Source organism: Bombus vancouverensis, unplaced genomic scaffold (assembly GCF_051014615.1).
Source record: "Bombus vancouverensis nearcticus unplaced genomic scaffold, iyBomVanc1_principal scaffold0025, whole genome shotgun sequence".
In the NCBI taxonomy this organism is placed as follows: Eukaryota; Metazoa; Arthropoda; class Insecta; order Hymenoptera; family Apidae; genus Bombus; species Bombus vancouverensis.
Window position 1 is genome coordinate 123,405 of NW_027468916.1, and position 21,748 is coordinate 145,152.

The following is a 21,748-nucleotide window of genomic DNA, read 5'->3' on the forward strand; positions in this document are numbered from 1 at the left end:
AACGTTGGCCAGGTAAGCTTTCCACCGCGCACCATTTGTGAAAGCCAATGCGCAGCAGAACCCCTTAGGGCGCGATTTAGAGCGGAAAGTAACGCACTCTCTTGCATCGGGTGGTCTTTCAAAATCAGATCAGCATGAGAGCACCACGCGGATGGATCGGCGCCCGCGCCTTCGGGGTCAAAACGTGGTAACGTTGCATCCTTAGATTCCGTACTCGGTCGTTGCTCCCCCGGTTTGTGCGCTAGCGTCTGAATTAACTCGCGCATAAGGTCCATTTGCCCTTGTAGCACTTTAAACGGTTCTGATCCCACTTCTGATGTCGGATCAGGATTCGAATTTTGGGCGCGCGACGACTCTTCATGTGGACTAGCCATCGTTTCACAAAGCCGAGATTTTATTTACACGTATATACAGGTCTATCACTAAGCTTAACAAATAATAAGTACAACTAATAATAAGTCTAACAAACACTAAGCCTAATGAATAATACGATCTACGAATAATTAAATTAAATAATACTATTAGCAATGTTTGAGTTCAAACGAATCCACGGTCACCGGGATAACTCCTTACTAAGCGAAACTAACTTAGACGCAAATGCGATCCTCGAAAACGCTCGATGTATCACTCTCCAAGGCAATCGCAAGAATGCCAGCCTCGTGGAGATTTTTCTCCCTGTACGATTGCATTTTGTTTTCTATACCCGTTTGGAAGCATCGAGAAGGTTCCAAACGCCGTTGCTAGGCACACTCGTTGGAAGCATCGAGAAAGTTCCAAACGTCGTTGCTAGGCAGTTTCTGCCTGGAGTTTTGGTTACTAAATACAATGTATGTCCCATTGCATCGGCACCTCCGAGGCAACATCACACGTGGCTCGGCCCGCTCTCGAGGCCGCATGCCGCCACAACCACACTTCTCGGAAAACACATACAACCACTCCAGACCTCCGTTAGATAAAACATCCATCCCGTGACCGTGGCTACGTTCAGCGACCGATTGTCACCTCGAACCCAATCTCGCTTATTACAAATCTTAAACAATTACAACTATAATAAAATCTAGGCCAAGGTACTAGAGGATGTTCCCAAAATTTCCAAGGAAGGGCTTCGGCTTTCCTTTCATCTCCGACATATATATATATATATATATATATATTGAACACAAAACAAAATATATCAAAAATTAATAACAATAAGGAACATCAAACAGCGAACCAACGAAATTGAAGCAGCTACACTAAATCAAAATCGAAACAAGGAGCTCCGGGATAAAGTTCGCTGAACTCACGCATACACCAATAGCGCACAACAGGGGAAATTCCCTTTCTCCCAGAAGCATGGTGACGAAGATGCGCCTCCAAAACCTCTTCGGGAATTTCATTCGCAAAACGAACTTTCACGCAACGATCAGTATCAACGATTTCAACCAGAGGGGGTTCCCCTCACAGGACTGATAGAAAACTAAGTTGAAATATGGAACTTACATTTTGTCACGTACGATTCCGAGAAGCCCAAAACTGCAACATCCCGATTCCCACGGAAGCGTACCCCCAGCGGACCACCACCCCGTGGGGGATGACATTATAAATAAGCATAGCAACATAGCGCAGCGTTCATTAGTTTGTTCATAAATCTTGCGATCGTTTGTTATTACGGCTCATCATTCTTTGCGCCCATTACTGCGTTTAGAATTTGTATAAGTATTTTTGCGTTTCGGGGTCTTTAGTTTTTCGGTAAAGAAAAAGGAGTCGCGATTAAATAAAAGAAAATTTTAAGTCCTCATTACGGTATTAATTCAGTTAGCGAGTTACTCAATTTGTATCGAAATAGCTTAATAAAGTAAAGGCTGGTAAAAACCCTATATTCGAGATTAAATAATAAACCCAACAAACCTCGTCGATCACCGAAACACCTGGAGTAATGGCACCCGATAGCACCTTTTCCTCAAGGTAAGAGAATTAATTTTAAAAACTTTCTTCTTCTCTGGTAATCTCGTTGTCCTCGAGAATTGAATTAAAAACCTCCTATCATCGATTTCATTCATTTTCGCGAACGGTTTTAAAGATAGAAACATTGCTTAAATTTTAAACAAAGGTGTTGTCCGTTGTGTCGGCTTTTTTCAGCTTTTTTTTTTGAACGGTGTTTTCAGCTACTGAAACATCCTCTGATCTTCGCATTCCTCCTCCCATTGTTGGTAAAATATTACCCGTCTTTGGGCAAGGCTTGCGAAATCACACGAGTTCCACGCAGAGAGGATCGTTAGAATCATCCTCGTTAATTAAACTCAAAAGGCAAGAAGATCGTGGCGACAGACTTCATCGTGGTAAATGAATTGAGTTTCGGTCCTAACGACAAACTACTACGGCGGAATTAAAAGAGAAGAAGAAGTCGAACGTAAAAATAAATTTATATAAAACAACGAACAATCTCATATTCCTATCTAATCCAGCAACGCTAAAATATAAATATCCAGCTAATAAAATATATATATATGTCGGAGATGAAAGAACAGCGGAGCCTTTGGAATTTTGGATAATCCCGCAACATTGTAACCTAGAGTCTACTATAGCCGTAATTGAACAATTGTAGTTATTCAACCCGATTGTAATTGTTCGAGAGTCGTGATAGTGAGCTTGGGCTCGAGGCGACAGTCAGTCGCCGAACGTAGCCGCGGTCACGGGATGAACGTTTTGCCTAACAAGGTATGGAGTAATTCTATAGCTCTCCTTAAAAGAAATATTCGGGGCGACACGAGACAATAAACATTCCAACGGTTTCTGTCCCGTGGCTCGCCACGTGCAGACCCTATTCTTCGAGTAAGATGATTGCCAGATGTCGATGCGTCTCCGCAGGACATGTTCGGCTAGCCCGAGAGCCCGTTATAAATCTTAAGGTTTAGTTAACTAAAGTCCTTCAAACAGACAAACAGTCTTTGTCCCAACTACGGGAAGATAGGGGAGACATATTTTTCAACTAGTGGCGTCTCCCACTAGCAACTTTCCCTCGAGGGCGGCTAACATCCTTTTCTAACCACCGATATGGAGATTGACCAATTAGCAGCAACGCCAATTTCCCTTACTTTCTGAACGAAGGCTTTTCTCGACGAATCCGATGATCTCGTGTCCTTAGACACACCCCATTATAGTTTTCCTCTGTGGCATCATCGGGACAGGAAAGGCATTCTCGCTCGCGATCTCATCGATGAGAGGAGTAACCCTTTACGACCAGTGAATATCACGCATCCGACTTAGATTTTGTGAGTACGTTCATCTATCATCCCGTCGACCGCGGATTCGTTATTGAACCTAGGATCATTGTCATTAGTTTCTCGAGTGCCTAACTACCACGGTTACTTGTCCGGCTCTATAATAATCGTATTTGCACTAGCCGATGTCTCCTCTATTGCACAACGACAACGTGTAACCCAAACGAAGATTCGTTTCACGCCCCTAACCCTAATTCTAATGTGCGCTCCGACATCAGAAGTGGGATCAGTGCCGGTTATAACAGTGCAAGAGCTTACGACCATCGTGCGCGAGTTAATTCCGTCGCTAGTGCAAGAATCGAGTGTGGAACCTAACAATTTTTCGACTCCGCTGCATGGTGCGCAGCTACCAATCTGATTATGGAGGAAAATCCTTTACAAAGCAGTTTCCTGAATATAATTTCAATACCGAGTGTCGAATCGACTTCCACGTAGTGGAGGCGCCAACTGGTAGATCAAGCCATCCGGGTGAGTCGTTTCCATTTTACCCCGATTTCGGAGCCGAGTGTTCGCTAATTAAAGAATCCGTAGTCTTGAGAATTTCTGGCAAAAGAACGATTGATATAGTAGTAATGCGAGGAATAAGAGATATTGGTACTAAACGTATCGCTCAAATCTTGCCCGTTGCAGGTGTTAGTGGTTAGAGATAAATTTTTCATGTCCTGGCTGATAGTTATTTAAAAATACGATATCGCGATTGCTCGTCAAATTTTAAGCCAAGATCTTGACGTAATATTACACAAACTAGCCTCGCTATGTGTAAAACAAAAATAATTCATGCCCGTAATAAAACCGCTGAAAACGAGATCGATGTCAATGAAGTTGACAGTGAGGTACGTGGTAGTGATAAAAGTCGATTAATCTTTCTTTTCGAAAATTCAGAGATTCATCCGTTACGGGTTCCCTACGTACTCGTACAAAAAATACAGGACAGTTAGAAGTACAATTAATTGATCCTAACATCGCCGTACAAGGAGTCCTAATAGACTTCGCGAGCGCAGAGTAGTACGTGATAGAACAAGCGACTTAATTACAGCCAAAAATCATAAAGCCTAGTAATTCACCGTTCGCGAGCCCCGTGTTACTCGTGAAGACGAACAATGGTACAGATAGATGATAGACAGATTTTCGAGAACTAAATAAACATACGGTCGCGGATCGGTAGCCTTTACCCCTCATTGCGGATCGAGTCGCGAGATTGCAAAAGCGAGATATTTTATTATTCTGGACATGGCCGGTGGGTTTCTCCAAACCCCTATTCATCCTAATTCTAGGAAGTATACAGCATTGATTACCCTCGATGAACAATTTGGATAATAAGTTGTTGTTTTCTTCGAATTCTTTTGTGCCTTTGTTCGATCTATTCGATGTCCTTTATTTGCATAACATAAGTGCGTGCGCGTTTAATGTTTCTTCCGGAAGTCATTTTCGGGACGGCGATACTATGCTGACTCCGTCGAAAATGGGGATTCTTATATCTTCGGACAACCCTAATAATTTTGCAACTCATACTTGTCTAAATATTCTAATATTTATGTTCTTCCTTGCTACAATTTTGTAAACCATCAAAGCGTGTACTACGGAAACCCTCAGGAGTAGTCGCGTGCCAAGTCTTCTGTAGCATTTGACCCTTTTTAATTGTGGTAACATAAGAAATCATTTGGTCGGAGTGATCTGTACTACACTTTCCTTCATTGTATTCAGCAGCGGCTGCTGATTTCGATGTTGCGAACAAACGAAACGAGAGATCGTTCTTGAGATTCCTTTGAAAACACGTATAACAGCCAACGTGCCATTCGTACGTTGTCGTCTATTTGGATGATGTCCTAATTATTGCCGACTCGATAGATCAAGCTCTAAAAGTATTGCACACCGTACTAGATACCCTTGTAAAAGCCGGATTCTCCTTTAACTTTTCAAAATGTTCTTTTCTAAAGGCATCGGTACTCTATTTGGAATATGTAATTTACGTCGGAGAAGTTCGTCCCAATCCGGGTAAAATGCACGCCTTGAGTTCTTTACCTGCGTCAACGACCGTCACACAGCTCAGGCAGTTCATAGGTTTAGCCCTTTATTTCCGAAAATTCGTCCCTAAATTTTCACGGGTAATGAAACCCTTGTATGCGCTTACTTCCGATAATAAAAACATGACTTGGACAGATAGGCATGGAAAAATAAGGCAAAAGGTAATTTCCGCCCTGACCGACGCGCCGGTGTTAATGGTATTTGACCCGAACTACCCGATAGAACTTCGTATCGACGCTAGTTCGGATGGATAGGAGGTCATTTTAATGCACAGGGTTGAAGGTAAAAATCAAGTAGTGGAATATTACAGCAAAAGAACTAGCCCTGCAGAATCTAGGTATCATTCCTACGAATTAGAAACGCTAGCAGTTGTAAACGCCGTCAAGCACTTCCGTCATTATCTCCACGGACGAGAATTTCTTGTCGTCTCCGATTGTAATCCTTTGAAGGCTTCCAGTAGTAAGGTAAATTTAAATGACAGGGTTTACAGGTGGTGGGCTTACTTACAAACTTTTACTTTTGACATTCTGTACCGGGAAGGTAAACGAATGGCCCACGTAAATTTTGTCTCGCGAAATCCCGTAGACTTGGATCACCTTACGATCAACGAAGTCATAGAGAAGGAAATCAATCTGACCGAAATCTCCGAAGACTAGCTATTAGTGGAATAACGTCGCGACTCCCAAATTTCTGGGATCGTCAATAAATTACAGAACGAAGAGCTCGCGGAAGACGTCGCGAATACGTATGAGTTACGGTCCGGTACCCTTCATCGTAAAATACAGAGAAAAGGCAGAACTCTCTGCTTGTCCATTGTCCCCAGAGGTTTTAGATGATCTGTTATTAACCATGTGCAACAGTCAATTATGCACTTAGGTTGGGATAAAACGCTTGAGAAACCGTGCGAGTGTTACTGGTTCGAAGGAATGGCGGAGTATGTTCGCCAATTCGTAGAGAACTGTCACGCTTGTCAAGTTTCAAAGGCCAGTTCAGGTAAAATACAAGCTGAATTACATCCTATACCTAAGACCAGCATACCTTGGCATACAGTTCACGTGGACATAACGGGCAAACTAAGCGGTAAAAGTGGTTCGAAAGAGTATGTCATTGTTTTGGTCGACGTCTTCACTAAATTCGCATATCTGCATCATACTCGCAAAGTAGATTTCCTTAGTACCGGTAAAGCACTTAAGTACTATATTTTTATTCAGCAGTCCTTGCCGGATAATAGCGGACCAAGAGAGGTGTCCTAACGGGTAAAGAATTCCAAGATTTCTGGCAAGGTGAACACTAAAACTCCACTTAATCTCAACCGGTGCGAGTAGGGCCAACGGTCAGGTAGAGCGTATTACGGTACGTTGAAAATTATGTTCACGATCATAGAAACGACCGGGCGATCGTGGCTAGACGCGGTTGGCAAAAATACGGCTGGCTTTAAATTGCACCACCAACCGCGTGACTAAATCGAGCCCATTGGAACTATTAATTGGTGGAACAGCAAAGACCTTACGACTCATTGATACCCGATAATATCGAAGAAAAAGAAGTAGATATCTCTGATGTAAGACAGCGGGCAATAGAGGATATAGAAATTAGTGCTAGGTACGATAAAGGTGGAGTTGACAAAACTAAAACTAAGGTAGTTAGGTTTAACCTTGGTGATTTTGTATTATGCAAAAACGAGGAAAGAAACTAGACGAAGTTAGATCCGAAATTCAGAAGTCCATTCGAGATAGCAAAGATTTTGGAAGGAGGTAGATATACTTTAAAAACCTTAGACGGCAAACAATCATATAAGGACAGACATGACAGACTGAGAAAGATGCTAGAAAGTTGCGCCCCTGCTGAGATGGACGTCTGTGGTGGTGACAACGATGGTGATAATAACGATGCAAGTGCACTGACCTCAGAGGATCATTAACACCACGTTGTGGTCGTAGTGTATACCCACAGTGACGTTTTGCGTATCTGCAATATATCCACTGTGATGTCTCATACATCTGTAATATACCCACAGTGACGTTTTGCGTATCTGCAATATATCCACTGTGATGTCTCACACATCTGTAATATACCCACAGTGACGTTTTGCGTATCTGCAATATATCCACTGTGATGTCTCATATATCTGTAATATACCCACAGTGACGTTTTGCGTATCTGCAATATATCCACTGTGATGTCTCATACATCTGTGATATACCCACAGTGACGTTTTGCGTGTCTGCAATATATCCACTGTGATGTCTCATACATCTGTAATATACCCACAGTGACGTTTGCGTATTTGCAATATATCCACTGTGATGTCTCATGTATCTGTAATATACCCACAGTGACGTTTTGCGTATCTGCAATATATCCACTGTGATGTCTCATACATCTGTAATATACCCACAGTGACGTTTTGCGTGTCTGCAATATATCCACTGTGATGTTTCATACATCTGCAATATACCCATAGTGATACACCCAACGTAGCAATATGATCCAACCAACTGAGATTCATCAGTGTACGAAATCGAACATGATCTGTCGTGTCATTACGGTCTGGCGACTCACAGAACGCAACTAGCACTTTGAATACAAATTATAACGCTACAAATTCTTGTTCTCTTTTAGTTTTGTGTTGTCAAGCCTCCGAACGAAATTTTGTTATTGCACTGGACCCTTGACTTGCTTGGACATTTAGTTAAATCGTAAATAATGTCAGTTGAATCTAATGAAAGAAAACACGATATTTTAGTTACACACGAGGACGTGTGATAGTCAGGAAGGCCGTGTCGGAGATGAAAGAACAGCGGAGCCTTTGGAATTTTGGATAATCCCGCAACATTGTAACCTAGAGTCTACTATAGCCGTAATTGAACAATTGTAGTTATTCAACCCGATTGTAATTGTTCGAGAGTCGTGATAGTGAGCTTGGGCTCGAGGCGACAGTCAGTCGCCGAACGTAGCCGCGGTCACGGGATGAACGTTTTGCCTAACAAGGTATGGAGTAATTCTATAGCTCTCCTTAAAAGAAATATTCGGGGCGACACGAGACAATAAACATTCCAACGGTTTCTGTCCCGTGGCTCGCCACGTGCAGACCCTATTCTTCGAGTAAGATGATTGCCAGATGTCGATGCGTCTCCGCAGGACATGTTCGGCTAGCCCGAGAGCCCGTTATAAATCTTAAGGTTTAGTTAACTAAAGTCCTTCAAACAGACAAACAGTCTTTGTCCCAACTACGGGAAGATAGGGGAGACATATTTTTCAACTAGTGGCGTCTCCCACTAGCAACTTTCCCTCGAGGGCGGCTAACATCCTTTTCTAACCACCGATATGGAGATTGACCAATTAGCAGCAACGCCAATTTCCCTTACTTTCTGAACGAAGGCTTTTCTCGACGAATCCGATGATCTCGTGTCCTTAGACACACCCCATTATAGTTTTCCTCTGTGGCATCATCGGGACAGGAAAGGCATTCTCGCTCGCGATCTCATCGATGAGAGGAGTAACCCTTTACGACCAGTGAATATCACGCATCCGACTTAGATTTTGTGAGTACGTTCATCTATCATCCCGTCGACCGCGGATTCGTTATTGAACCTAGGATCATTGTCATTAGTTTCTCGAGTGCCTAACTACCACGGTTACTTGTCCGGCTCTATAATAATCGTATTTGCACTAGCCGATGTCTCCTCTATTGCACAACGACAACGTGTAACCCAAACGAAGATTCGTTTCACGCCCCTAACCCTAATTCTAATGTGCGCTCCGACATATATAATAACCTAAGCAATTCTACGTCAAAATAAAAATCCGTTCAACGAGGAAAAATATTCATTGTACCCAGCTTTAATCCTCTCCCGCGCTAGTATCCCTGCGCATAGCAAGTTAGCCGAAAAGTGAAATTCGTTTACCAGTTGCATTAAGCGTCAGTTAACGCTATCCTTTAAACGCAAAAGAAAATAATAAAAATAAAATATTTTGAAATAGTCTTTAGACTATTTCTGGTGGCAGCAACTACCGTATTAATTAATTACCTAAATCGGAATTAAATACACAATAATATCATTTCAACTTATTTCCCTTCAGATTACATACAAACTCAAACTATATAAAAAAAAAAATTTTTCAGTAAAATTTAAACTTAAGATTTGATCGATTTAAACAAACAAATTAATACGTAACATTTGGAGTAGTAAATTTTTGGTGGCAGCGGTGGGATCCGCTTCACGGAGGATTAAAGTTGGTTTAAACGATTTGACACGCTCCATAGTAGATTAAAGTTGTCACACTTGTTAATAAAATATATATTTAAAAAACAATGGCGACTGTAGTGGAATCGTTTGACGAAGAAATGGTTTTGACATTGTCGGAAAAGCTTAAAGCATGGGATGCGAACTTTCGCGATATGAGTGCAAAACTCGCCGAATTACAAAGCGGATTATTCGAACTTAAAACGAAACAGGAACCTCAAACACCCAAATCGCCGCCGACAGCACAACAGGAAACGGTCCAGACAGGTGGACATACCCAGCCAATTAAGCTAAAAGACGCGATCGAATCGGTGCCAGTGTTTGACGGATATCGACCATCGGTATTCCATTTTTTAAGAGCTTGTGAGCGCGCGCGAAATATGATTCCCAGATATCAAGAACCTCAATTGGTAAAATTGTTAGTAAATAAGCTTCGTGGACACGCGTTCCTCGCCATCGAAGACACGGAATTAATGAGTTTAAATGATTTCGGAAACAAATTAAAGGATCTATTCGGCCCAAAGAAATCTCTTAATGAATATAAGGGAGAATTAGGAACGATATTTCAACGACCCGGGGAAGATATATTAGATTATATGGATCGCGTTAGAAATCTTAGATTAGCAATAATGGACGGAGAAAGAGGCGACTACGGCATCATATCCCCCGATGTACAAGATAATATAGATTGGGAAACGAGAGAAGCTTTCGTTAAAGGACTTCCGAACGAGGTATATGTACAAGTAAAAATAGCAGGGTACCATACTTTAGAAGATGCGTATCGTCAAGCCGTTAAAGCAACACACGAATTGAGACAAATAACCGACAGAACGCGACCCCATCGACCGACACCCTCGAACTATTACAGACGCGATAACGCACGTCCCTCGAACACTAATAACAATATCAGAAACAACCGCCAAGATCGAAGATCAGTACCTCCATCGCAGAATTTTCCGAATACTAATAGACAAAATATCATGTGTAACTATTGTAAAAAACCCGGACATTTAGTGAAGGACTGTTACAAATTTAAAGCCCGAGTAGACGCCGGATTAATCGTACCCTACGCTTCGAGACCGTCGGGAAACCAAACACGTCCTTCGGGAGAATGGGGCGAGCCACGAGGGAACGATACGCCGAATCGCCCGAGAGTACAAGCGGCAATCAGGCGACCGGCGCCGACGGCAACAAACAGGACGAGGGCAGCCACCCACGCGAGATCAACTCCACCACCCATAACGAGAGACGGAGCGAACGCAATGCCGACTATAAGATCGAACGAACAGCCACTAAATACTGTGGGGGAGTCATCCCACAACCAAACAAGGCCACAGACAGAGAATCCAGAATCTCAAGACAAAAGGGAAAGAGCGAAGCACAAGCAACCGGCGAAGGAAAATCATCAAGAGTTGAATTCAGATTCGGAAGGCGACCTCTCCGAATTATTTCAGTAAAATTTAACGATTCTCCAACGACCCCAACTGCACGAATAGTTTCCCCAAATCTAAAAACCAAGACGAGTTTATTGTTAGACTCTGGATCGGAAATCAATATTATCAAGAAACCTGCTTTACCCGATTCAGCCATCATCGACGAGAAAGAATCAATTGAAGTGCAAGGAATTACGGCAACGAGCCTGGTCTCCCTAGGGCAGACGGTAATACAGGTCGCGGGCCATCCGGTTATTTTTCACGTAGTCGATGATTCATTACTAATCGATCAAGACGGAATCTTAGGATCCGAATTTTTTGCAGGTTGTAAAGCTCGTTTAGATTATGAAGAAAAACATATCAAATGGGGAAATATTTATATTCCCTTCGACACTAAGGAGAAAATAATTATACCGAAGCGAAGTTCAATAACGTGTTCAATTAATATCGCTAATCCAGAGATAAAAGAGGGATTTATTCCAAGAATCGAGCCGAGCAAGGGAATCTATTTCGGAAATGCAGTTGTGAGGAATCATAAAGGAAAAGGCTATATAAGAGTAATAAATACTACTTCAAGAGATTACGAATTTACAACACCGACGATGGTAATTAAGGAATTTGAAAATCCCTCCCCGCTTCCTAGGACAGCGTGTAATACAGTTTTAAAATCGAAGGAAAGTAGATACGAAAAAATAAATGAGTTACTACGACTCGAACACTTGAATGAAGAAGAAAAGGAAAATGTAAAAAAATTGATTCGTAACAATCAAGATAGATTTCATATTCCAGGAGATACATTGGAGGCAACTGAAGTTCTGCAACATAGAATAATTACCACAGATAATATACCAATTAATACCAAACAGTATCGATATCCGCCAATACATCGAGAAGAGATAAATCGACAGATTCAAGAATTGCTAGATACGGACGTAGTGGAACCATCAATATCTCCATATAACTCCCCGTTATGGATTGTGCCCAAAAAACCCGATTCGCAAGGAAATAAACGCTGGAGATTAGTTATCGATTATAGAAAATTGAACGATAAAACGATTGGCGATGCCTTCCCATTACCCAACATCACAGAAATATTGGATCAATTAGGAAGTGCAAAATATTTTTCCACGTTTGACTTAGCATCAGGCTTTCACCAGATCCGTATGTCGCAAGAGGACGCCCACAAAACGGCATTTTCGACACCATACGGACATTTTCAATTCAAAAGAATGCCCTTTGGATTAAAAAATGCCCCAGCAACATTTCAACGTTTAATGAACTCGGTATTATCGGGTCTGCAAGGAATAGAACTATTCGTCTATCTGGATGACATAGTGATTTATTCCAGATCTCTCCAGGAACACGAAATTAAATTTAATAAATTAATGGAAAGACCGAGGACAGCCAAATTACGATTACAACCCGATAAGTGTGAATTTTTACGGCATGAGGTGAATTATTTGGGACATATAATTAGTGAGGATGGCGTGAAACCCGATCCAAAAAAGGTCGAAGCCGTATCAAAATTTCCACGACCAAAGAAGGCGAAAAATATCAAACAATTTCTGGGACTAGCAGGATATTACAGAAGATTTATACCCGATTTCTCCAAGGTCGCGAAACCATTGACACAACTATTAAAGAAAGATACTCCCTTCAAATGGACGGAAAATCAAGAAGATGCATTCAATAATTTAAAAACAGCGTTAATGACGAAACCCATTCTACAATATCCAGACTTTTCTAAACCTTTTAACCTTACCACAGACGCATCAGGATATGCAATAAGCGGTGTACTGAGTCAAGGGCCAATCGGAAAGGATTTGCCGATTGCGTATGCCTCAAGACTATTAAATTCCGCCGAACAAAACTACTCTACTGTCACGGTGGTCGTGAGAACGCAACGAAAGGATGGTTATGCCTCACATACCTTGGTCAGCAAAATGATGGCTAAGCAGTAATAGAAACTGACAAGAGTACCGCTAAACAAAACGAACTAATCGCTACCCTGATTGAACAATTTGAAAGCCTAACTCACGAGTTTAGAAGCTTTAGAAACAGCACCGATCAAAACATTAAAAACATAAAAGAATTTGCGGAAACTAGCGATAGAAATCGCTCTAAAGAAATACGCGATCTTGCAAAAACCATGGAAATAAAATACGACACCGAGACTGACCAGTCGCAAATAAACGCCCATTTAGAAACCGCTGCTGATAACGTAACGGATGACGAAACTGACGGACCGAACACGTCACAAAGACCACGAGCCGCATCTAGCCGCGCCGCGATTAAACCAATAAACAACTACAACGAAGATCGAGGGCTCGAGGCAGATAAGGCCATACGAACTGTCGAGACACTACGTGGTCAAGATGACGTAGGCGTTGAAGATTTCATCTTATCGGTCCGCAAAGCAAGAGCTAGGTGCAAGGCAAGTGACAGAGAGCTATTATTAGATCTCATACTGATCGAAAAGATTACCGACAACGCGAAACGAAACATACGATATCTAAAAATCAACTCGTTCGAAGACTTATATTCATGCTTAAGACAACACGTATTAACACCAACAACTATTAGCAACTGTAGGGACAAATTAAACAATTTAAAACAAGGGGCAACAGAAAGTGTACAATCTTTTAACTCCAGATTCCGACAACAGCTAAACGAATTAAATTATGCAGTCCAAAACGAAAACCGCACACCAACAGAACGACGCGTAGCTATAGATATTGAAGAACGCGAAGCACTTAAAACATATTTGCTCAACTTACGATACGAGATAGGACAGATGGTGGTATCTAGCGATCCAAAGAACCTGAACCTTGCCCAACAACTAGCAGCTGATAGAGAACAATGGTTACGAGATGCAAATCGTGTTGCCAACCGCCCAAAGAATCAATCTCACAACATTACATTAGTATCCAAGCGAACTACTACCGATTCACAGCCACAAACTTTTGCTCAGCTACCTAGCCGACCATTAGACAACCGCATGAAACCGAAGTGTCCAAAGTGTTTACGAATTGGACACACAGCCGAAAAATGCTACTCTCGAAATTTTCCATTCGCCAGCCAAGGAAAGATTCCACCTCGAGTAAACCAAACAACGGAGAACCCAGAGGAAGCTTACCTCGAGTTAACTGCACCACCACCGGAAGATTACTATCAATCGTACTGCAACGAAGAGACGGAGGAAGAGCCAGATTCCTCATCGATACCGGAGCAGGAATCAACCTTATAAAAGAAAAAGCCTCACTAAACGTCCAAACTTCTAACCCAAAAACCTTCCTAATGGGAAGTGACAAACATACCACTAACAAAATTTGCAATTTAACCATGCTCAAGAAAAATCATCAATTCTACGTAGTCCCTAACAACTTTCCCCTAATCGAAGATGGAATAATCGGACTCCCATTCCTTACAAAGTATCAATACAGCGTCACTAACAATAAACTAACCTTAGACGAAATTATATTACCATTCCAGGAAACCGATAGCAAGATAAGACCAGGCGAAACTCTAATCTCAGCCCAATACATCGAAGGAAAGCCCACAACAGTATGTTTCATCGACACTGGTAAGCAAATCTGTCACATTACAAACGAAATAGAGAAACCCGATAAACTAAGCCAAATTAATAAATTCGCACAAATAATACGTACCAAACATATTGATCCAGAACTTCGAGAACCCCTTGAGAAAATCCTCATCAATTACTTAGACGTTTTTAATATGGAAACAGACTCATTACCATGTACCAACTTGACAGAACATACAATCACACTCAAGACAGACAAACCTATAAACATCAAATCTTATAGACCGCCCGAATGTCATAAAAAGGAAATCGAGACTCAAATCAACGACATGTTAGACAAACAAATCATAGAACCATCGGACAGTCCATATAACGCACCAATTTGGGTAGTTCCAAAAAAATTAGATGCATCAGGCAAACAAAAATGGAGAATCGTTATAGATTTTAGAAAATTAAACGAGCAAACAGACCAAGACGCGTATCCTTTACCAAATTCGGACGAAATACTCGAGCACTTAGGCAAAGCTAAATTTTTCTCGGCCCTAGACCTCTCGTCAGGATTTCACCAGATACCTATGGAGCAAAATTCCAAAAAATATACTGCATTCTCAACCCCACAAGGTCACTTCCACTATAATCGCATGCCCTTCGGCCTTAAAAACGCACCGGCGACGTTTCAACGTATGATGGATACCGCGCTACGGGGGTTAATAGGAAATAACTGTTTCGTATACCTGGATGACATTATAATATTCGGGAGCACCACCCAAGAACATAACCGAAATCTAGCCATTATACTAGACAGACTACAAAATTTAGGATTAAAAATACAACCGGACAAATGCGAATTTTTGAAACCGGAATTAGAATACTTAGGACACGTAGTAACAAAGGAAGGAGTAAAACCTAATCCCAAAAAGATTCAAGCCGTGAAAGACTTTAAAACACCAAAGACCGCGACCCACATAAAGTCATTCTTAGGACTCGTTGGATACTATAGAAAATTTATACGTAATTTTTCTAAAATCGCAAAACCATTGACAGATCTCACAAAAAAGGACACTCCATTCTACTGGACCGATAGACAACAACTTGCATTTGACACACTAAAACAAAAACTCTGCAAAGCCCCTGTACTACAATATCCAGACTTTGACAAAACATTCACATTAACAACAGACGCAAGTAACGAAGGGTTAGGAGCAATACTCTCCCAAGACAGACATCCATGCTGTTATATATCCCGAACTTTGAACCCTCCTGAAAAGAATTATTCCACAACCGAGAAAGAGTTATTAGCAATAGTATGGTCAATCAAAAGACTAAGACAATACCTACTTGGTAGAAAATTTAAAATTCAAAGCGATCATCAAGCCTTGAAATGGTTAAAGAATGTTAAAGACCCCTCATCGAGACTCATGCGATGGCGTTTGAGACTCGAGGAGTACGATTATGAAATCGAATACAAAAATGGAAAAGAAAATACAGCTGCAGATGCTCTATCCCGATTGTATCCTATCACTAATGAAGAAATCCAACCCAATGTAGAAAACCCGGACTATTATGACGAGTATATAGACTGGAAAATCAATATCACCCCAGCTCCGATAACCCAAAAACCTAACAGACCACACTTTAAACAAATTACAAAGACCGAACTGGGAGACTTTAACGAACAGCATTGGTTGCGTCAATTAACCAAACACTTTATTAAACACCGAACCGGACGCTTACAAATAGGAATAAACGACAATAGCTTCAGCACGTTAGAAAAGGTAAATATTCAACTCATGCTAACGTTTCTAACAACTAGATTCCCTCAAATTAAATTAATATTTGGACAAGATCCGCCAGTAGACTACGATAACGAACAAAAACAAACGATACTACGCGAAAATCATAACGAATTAGTAGGACACTTAGGTATACACCGCACCGTGAAACGAATACAAGAGCACCATCACTGGACAAACCTAGAACAAGACGTTACAGAATTCATACAAAACTGCGAAACCTGCCAACGAGAAAAGCTAAATCGTATCAGGGCCAAGGAACAACCTATGATAACTGACACACCCCTTAATCCTAATGACAAAATCGCAATGGACATATTCGGACCTCTCACCAAAACCAAACGGGGCAATCAGTTTATCCTGTCTATCCAAGATCAATTAACCAAATATCTCATCCTCATACCCTTAAAAGACCAAACAGCCAACTCAATCATTAACGAACTTTTGGATCACTATGTGTACATATTTTCCGCACCAAAAAGTATTCTGACGGACATGGGACGAAATTTCGTATGTAAATTGATGGACACATTTGAAAGGGCTTTCAAAATCCGACACATAAAAACCACTTCTTTCCATCCACAATCTAACGGATCCCTTGAACGAACGCATGCCGTAGTAAAGGACCTTATTCGAACTTGTACGACCGACCGACAGAACGACTGGGATGAAAACTTAAAATTAATATGCATGGGATATAATACTTCAGTACACGAGACGACCGGACATACCCCATTCGAACTAACATTTGGACGACAAGCTAACATGCCATCCTCAATATCAACCACTCCTAGCCTAACCAGAGAACAATTGTTTAACCTCTGGAAAAATCGACACAACGCCTATATAGCTAAAGCAAGACGAGTTACCGAATCTAACAAAAAGCGATACCAGAGGGATCAAATGCGAAAAATTATTAAAACACAGACGATATTCCGAGTAAAAGATAAAGTATGGGTACATAACGATCACAAAACTAACAAGCTAGACCACGAATGGCTAGGACCTGCAGAAATCCTCTCATCCAATCCACCCACCTATCTTATCGAATATTCCAACGGTCACACGCAAAGAATCCACGGTAACAGGCTAAAACCCTACCTTTCAGGAAGAAGACCATAATATGGATCATCATAACACTCGAGTACATTAGAAGCGATCTAGAAGTAAAACCATTGAATTACGCCAACATATTCCTGGAACACATTGACAATTGCTATCTGTACAACGAACAAATAGATATCACCCTTATAGTAGGCCTTAACGATCCAATTGACCAAGTTAATAGATTACAACGCGTAATAGATTTAATAGACCGTCAATGTAAACCACCTTGCGCTTACATACCAGAAATAAGCAGCCTAAAATTTAAGTACAGAAATCTTCAAAACCTGACTCGGCAACTCAAATTATTATTGCGTTATAAAAGCAAACGCGGATTGCTCAATGTCATAGGCTCAGTATCCAAAACTTTATTCGGAACTCTCGACGAAAACGATTTAGAACTCATTAACAAGAACATCGATACATTATTTGATTCCAACAATAAAATAAAAACAATTCTTAGTAACCAAACCGCACTCATCAAACGCGTGCTAGACAATACCAAAACAAATCAACTTGAAAACTTAGCCAACGATATACACAAGATTGAAAACCACAATGAAAAAAACGAAATATTAGTCTCCCTATTAATTCAAACCGAATCTACCATATCAGAACTCCATATAAACATCGACGAAATTTTTAACACTGTTATGTTAGGGAAACAAGGAATCATAAACCCACAAGTTATAGAACCCGAACAATTCTTAAAAACACTTGACCAAATAACGAGACAAAACTTTATGACTAACCATATCGAACCTTCAGTTCAAAACTTTCAACTAATTCTAGATCTAAACAAACTAAAGGTATGGATAAGAGATAACAAACTTATATATACAATAACTGTGCCGCTTTTGGAAAACAATGAATGGAAAATAACTAAAATTTACCCGATACCTTCCAAACAAAACTCTGTATTCATTGCGCCTGTAATAGAAACTGATTTGATACTAACCGACTCAGAACAATACACCTTTGTCGATAGTCACTACTTAAACAAATATTGTAAACGAACGGCAATCATCCACATTTGTAAAAGAACTCAACCGAGTCACAATAGAATCAATTCACCTGAATGCAGATCAGAATTAATTACTAATCGACAGACGGTCAAAACTTGCCCGACTGCTGTCTTCAAGCTGGAAGAATTGACGTTCGTACCTTTGCAGACGGAAAACCATTATATTATTATTCCTGCGAAAAATGTACAAATCGACGTGTTATGTAAGACACATAAAATCCTAGAAATTAGACAACCAAGCTTAATTAGCAGTAAAACCGGGTGCATAATCACATACGATCATAATATTATGAAAATAGGAGGATCACATAAAAATATCTCTTACGAAACCAAATTTAAGAATAGCATATACAGCTTCGAAGAAACAGATGTTCCAATATTAGAGAAAATATTAGAAACAGCTCCAAAAGTAACTCACAATTTTAACCAATATAAAGCCAACCTCGACACATTACAAACACAAATCAGTACCCTGCAATTTGAGCGACGCATAAATTCATTGAAGAAATATGGCATATCCACACTACAAATATTAGGAATCATAGCCCTAGGACTAGGAACAATATATGTAATGTACAAATGTAAACTTTTCGAATGTCTACGCCGATCATTTCCTAAAAATGTACGTATCAAAATACTCTGCCCTACCGCTCGCGTAAACAGGATCGATCAAACATCAACAGTACCAAGGACGGTCACCTTCCAAAATATCACCGAAGACGAAGATGAGGGGATCATTCAACTTAGAAGCCCCACCAGAGCCTTACGCTTTAGCGGAGCAAAGCGAAGCTAAGGAGGGGGGAATGTCACGGTGGTCGTGAGAACGCAACGAAAGGATGGTTATGCCTCACATACCTTGGTCAGCAAAATGATGGCTAAGCAGTAATAGAAACCCTATGTGACCGGCATCCAGCGATAGCCCCTCCACAGGAGCCGGGTCCTTGATATAAAAAAGTACCTCTCGAGTCGTTGTAAGAACATTCTTTTCTGTGCTGTTTGACCATTCTGTATTGTTACTGTGTCAGTGTTCAATAAATTTTCTAATAACAATCAAAATTTAAGTACGAATTTCTCACCTTGCGTGCGGAACGTGAAATTACCCCGAATCGACGTGACACTACCATAGAAAAGGAGTGGCTGGCAATTGTTTACAGCGCAATGCACTTCCGACCGTATCTTTACGGAAGAAAGTTTACTATCGTAACCAATCATAAACCTTTAGTGTGGATGCATTCTATCAAAGATCCTACTTCCAGAATTTGGAAATGGAAATTAAAATTATCGGACTTTGAATTTGATATTGTATACAAAGAAGGCAGAGCGAACGTAAACGCAGACGCAGGAACCTTCCAGAAGTATGTTTACCAATCAGAAAGAGAGAGGAAGTCTCACCGATTCGCTATCCTGTCCCAAAAAGATTCGAAATAGACACGTCAACGGAAGACTCTCCCGTATTCGAAGCCAAACCACGCGTCTTGCCTCAACCCAGTGATTCCAAAAACCAAGGAAAGGGTTTTACCCGAAAACATTTTACAATAGAAGAAACCCCCATAAAATATTTAGACCAAGCACTAACAGAAATCAATGTAAGTACAGACAGAGAAATAACCAATCGAGAAAAGGAAGACACGGACACGACAAGCGAAAAAGAAACCTCCACTGTAGTTCCAGAACTAATTCAACAACAAGAAAAGGACACGAGACCTACGATAATTGCGGAACTAAAAATTTCGGAAACCCGAGACTCAATTGCAAGAGTAAGTGACCATAAAGTAGTATTTATAGATATACACGGCAAACCGATAGATAAAGGAGCCTTAGAAATGAAGGAAACGGGAAAATTGCCTCGTTATGAAGATTTAATGTTAGAAAAAGCAAGATTGAATTACGATTCCGGAAAATACATTGTATCCCTACCGATAAAGGAAAATAGAAATATTCCAATAACACCAGACAATTTATTAAACTCGCTAAGATCTCTATTAGACGTAGTAAATGAAAAACAGTTAACTTCGTTTAGCATTAGCAAAGGAAACTTGGAGGAAATACCCTGGCGATATACAATCAGAAAATTAAAGGGAATATTTATGGAAAAAACCTTATCCATCACCATTTGCACTGGAGAAGTAATTACTCCACCTGTGGAAGCGCAGAACAACATAATACGAGAAAAACATGAATCAAGCGTAGCAGGACACAAAGGAATTACCAAAACTTATCAAAGAATACGACAACACTACTATTGGGAAAATATGAAAAAGGAAATTCAAGATTACGTAAGAACATGTAAGGAATGTCAATTAAAGAAACTCACAAGAATAAAAGCAAAACAACCAATGGTACTTACAGACACACCAGGTAAAGCATTCGATAAAATTAGTATGGATATTGTAGGACCATTACCAAAAACTCAAAAGGGAAATGAATATATATTAACCATCCAAGATTTATTAACAAAATACTCAATTGGGATTCCACTAGGAGGAATCTGTTCAGCCGAGATAGCGGACGCTTTTGTAAAGCGATTTATTTGTCGTTTCGGATCACCGAGAGCTATTCTCACTGATCAAGGAACGAACTTTACATCCTCACTAATGAAGAAAGTAGCAAAGAGATTCCGCATCAAACAATACACCACGACGGCATATCATCCACAAAGTAACGGTTCAATCGAAAGATCTCACCACGTACTGATTGAATATCTCAAATTATACATTGAAAATTCCAGAAATTGGGACGAATGGGTAGAATTAGCTATGTTTTCTTATAATACCTCTGTACACGAAGGAACGAAATTCTCCCCGCACGAATTAGTTTTTGGACATTTAGCCAGAGAACCTACTGGTGAAGTAATAATCGAAGAGAACATGGAACCAACATACGCAGAATATCTCGAAGACCTGTTCGATAAAATTAACACCGTACAACGAATGGCAAGAGAAAATTTAATAAAATCCAAACTAAGATCAAAAGAATATTACGACCGACGAATCAACCCGCAGGATTTTAAAGTAGGAGATTCGATATATTTACTAAAAGAACCCAGTAAAGGAAAATTCTCCGATCAATATACTGGACCATATAAAGTGCTAGAAATCCTGCAGAACCAAAACGTCAAGATTGAAGTAAAAGGGATTCCGCGAACAGTGCACTTAAACAAGCTAAAACTAGCGCATAATCGAAATAAACAATGAATAAAGTGATTTCAGTGGGCAACGTAGTGCAGTAGTGTATGTTGTAGTGCTGTTTGTCGAATAATACAGATATCGAACACCTAAAAGGAAAAAGGGAAAATTATTATATGTGTTTCAATTA

General features: G+C 40.5%; 1 protein-coding gene across 3 annotated transcripts in view; it reads right to left on the reverse strand.

Moving 5' to 3' along the window:
• Window positions 1–9,574: 9,574 nt before the first annotated feature.
• LOC143304168 (uncharacterized) overlaps window positions 9,575–21,748 on the reverse strand; it is a 105,816-nt gene continuing 93,642 nt past the window's right edge. For all 3 annotated transcript variants that reach the window (XM_076626537.1, XM_076626535.1, XM_076626536.1), the window contains exon 6: window positions 9,575–21,707. The gene's annotated coding sequence lies outside the window, so the exon portion shown is untranslated. The remainder of the gene's footprint in view (window positions 21,708–21,748) is intronic.